The sequence below is a fragment of the Leptonychotes weddellii genome, unplaced genomic scaffold (assembly GCF_054177405.1).
Source record: "Leptonychotes weddellii isolate Sample4059 unplaced genomic scaffold, ASM5417740v2 HiC_scaffold_22336, whole genome shotgun sequence".
Taxonomy (NCBI): domain Eukaryota; kingdom Metazoa; phylum Chordata; class Mammalia; order Carnivora; family Phocidae; genus Leptonychotes; species Leptonychotes weddellii.
In genome coordinates, this window is record NW_027811954.1 from 1 (window position 1) to 2,787 (window position 2,787).

General features: G+C 40.8%; 1 pseudogene; it reads left to right on the forward strand.

The window, feature by feature from the left end:
* Positions 1-2,070: 2,070 nt before the first annotated feature.
* LOC145718810 (elongation factor 1-alpha 1 pseudogene) lies at positions 2,071-2,782 on the forward strand (annotated as a pseudogene).
* The last annotated feature ends 5 nt before the right edge of the window (positions 2,783-2,787 follow it).

Genomic DNA, 2,787 nt, shown 5'->3' on the forward strand with positions numbered 1-2,787 from the left:
TACTCTTCCGCCATCTTGCTCCCCCCCCCCCCGCAAATAAATAACTCCTAAAGACAAATGTAAACAATCAAACAATATAAAACTGGATAAAGAAGAGAGTAAACATTTAATTAAAGGTCTATAAGTTTCATTAACTTGAGTTTTCTAGAAAACCTTCCATCTGAAGAACACAAGATATGATAGCCTCTTCATATTATTATCATTATTATTATTTTACTCAGGATCAAAATTAAACTATGATAAAACTTCATCATTTATATCTGCATGAATTTCTGAACAAGCTATTTTTTAAATTAGATTTATTTTAATATAGAAGCAAATGGTTTTATATTTTTTTTAAGATTTATTTATTTATTTATGAGAAAGAAAGAGAGTGAGTGAGAAAGCATGAATCGGGGGAGGGGCAGAGGGACAAGAAAACTCCCTGCCAAGTGGGGAGCCAGATGTGGGGCTCCATCCCAGGACCCTGGGATCATGACCTGAGCTGAAGTCAGACATTTCAGACTGAGCCACCCAGGCATCCCTATACTAGCAAATTTAAAGACACACATGTGCAAAACAAGAAAGCAAAATGGAACATAACATACTTTTCTTGAAGACCATGTCTAAACCAATTTGGTGAGACTCGGAAGTGCTTTTATCCTAATGTAAAAGTCATAAGTAGTTCTAGTGCATTGATGAAAATGATGGTTCGTCCCCTAAACTTCAATACAAGTTTTTTTCCCTAATCTTTTTGAAAAGGATGTTGAAAGGTAATCACCTAAAGCCCATGTGTCAGTTACATTGGTATTACACTCCAAATTGTAGTGCATTTAATGTTGTCCCTCAAAAAAAAAGATACATCCAAGTCCTAACCCCAAGCACTGTGAATGCAACCTTATTTGGAAAAAGAGTCTTTGTGGGTTTAATTAAGTTAAGGATCTCAGGATGAGGTCATCCTGGATTAATCGGTTGGGTCCTGAATCCAACGACCAGTGTCCTTATAGGAAAAGGAGAGACATGGACAGAAGAAGGAAATAGGAAGGCCCCGAAGTGGTGGGCAGACTGGCTTCTAGGGGCTATGAGCTTGGGCACAGAGGTTGAAGGCAGCACCAGCAGCTAGGAGGGAAGCATGAAGCAGATGCTTCTCAGAGCTCCAGAAGGACCTGTCCTGCTGACACACCGATCTCAGACTGCTGCTCTCAAAAACTTTGAAACAATAAATTTCTGTTGTTTTAAGCCACCATTTGTGTAATTTGTCACAGCAGCCCCAGGAATCCAATAGATTAATGGACAGAAAATGGGCCCTAAGTGTTCCAAAAATAATTCCAGTATGCTAGCAAATGCATTAACAAATTTCCCCTTTAAAATGCACTGAAGTAGATGTATCTTGAAAATAAATTTGAATGGACTAGTACAGAAACTTACCTGGATTTTTAGTACAATTTGATGAATAGCCACATTGATACCTGAGATGGTAAAGAAGATACTCATTTGGAATGAAATTATTTTAGATTGCCCAGAACGATGACTATCACCCTATAAATAATGGACTCGGTTGCCTTCGGGGGAGCTGAACACCCGCATGCCTACGTGGTTGTGTGGGTCATGTGATTGCTGAACTTAAGACCTACTTTGCAGAACTGTCCTATTGCCTTTGTGCCAAAGTTTGAAAACAGAGTGTCTCCCTACTTGCAATACTGATTTTCAAGATACCAGCAGTAATATTTACTCACCATCCTCACTGATCATCCCTGTCTTCTGGAGAAGGAACCTGTAACAGAGATTCATTTGCACCAAAGGTCTAAGGATGGCAGGAGGTGGGTGTTAATGCGGCAAAGGCAGGCAACCAAACGCGAACAGTAAGAAACGCTCTGCCCTTGGCAAAAGCCAGTTCATTTAAGTTTCAATTAACATTTCTCCATTTGTGGTTGCTAATCTCAGGTCCCCTGGGCTCGTGTGCCCATTAAACGCACTGAAGAGTTGTACAAATCTCTTATCCTAGAATATATTTAATTCGTGAGGTTGAACATTCATATAGAGAAGTTACCCATGGTTCATGTACTTAAAACAATCAAACTACACTTTTTCACAACGGGTTTGCCTCCAGAACACAGGTGTCATGAAAACCACTGCTCAACCTAAACCAAAATGGGAAAGGAAAAGACTCACATCAACATCGTCGTCACTGGACACGTAGATTCGGGCAAGTCTACCACTACTGGTCATCTGATCTACAAATGTGGTGGGATCGACAAAAGAACTATCAAAAAATTTGAGAAGGAGGCTGCTGAGATGGGAAAGGCTCCTTCAAGTATGCCTGAGTCTTGGATAAACTGAAAGCTGTACGTGAACGTGGTATCACCATTGATATCTCCCTGTGGAAATTCGAGACCAGCAAGTATTATGTGACCATCATTGATGTCCCAGGACACAGAGGCTTTATCAAAAACATGATTACAGGCACATCTCAGGCTGACTGTGCTGTCCTGATTGTTGCTGCTGGTGTTGGTGAATTTGAAGCCGGTATCTCCAAGAATGGGCAGACCCGTGAGCATGCCCTTCTGGCTTACACCCTGGGTGTAAAACAACTAATTGTTGGTGTTAACAAGATGGATTCCACTGAGCCACCCTACAGCCAGAAGAGATACGAGGAAATCATTAAGGAAGTCAGCACCTACATTAAGAAAATTGCTACAACCCCAACACAGTAGCATTTGTGCCAATTTCTGGTTGGAACGGTGACAATATGCTGGAGTCAAGTGCTAACATGCCTTGGTTCAAGGGATGGAAAGTCACCCATAAAGA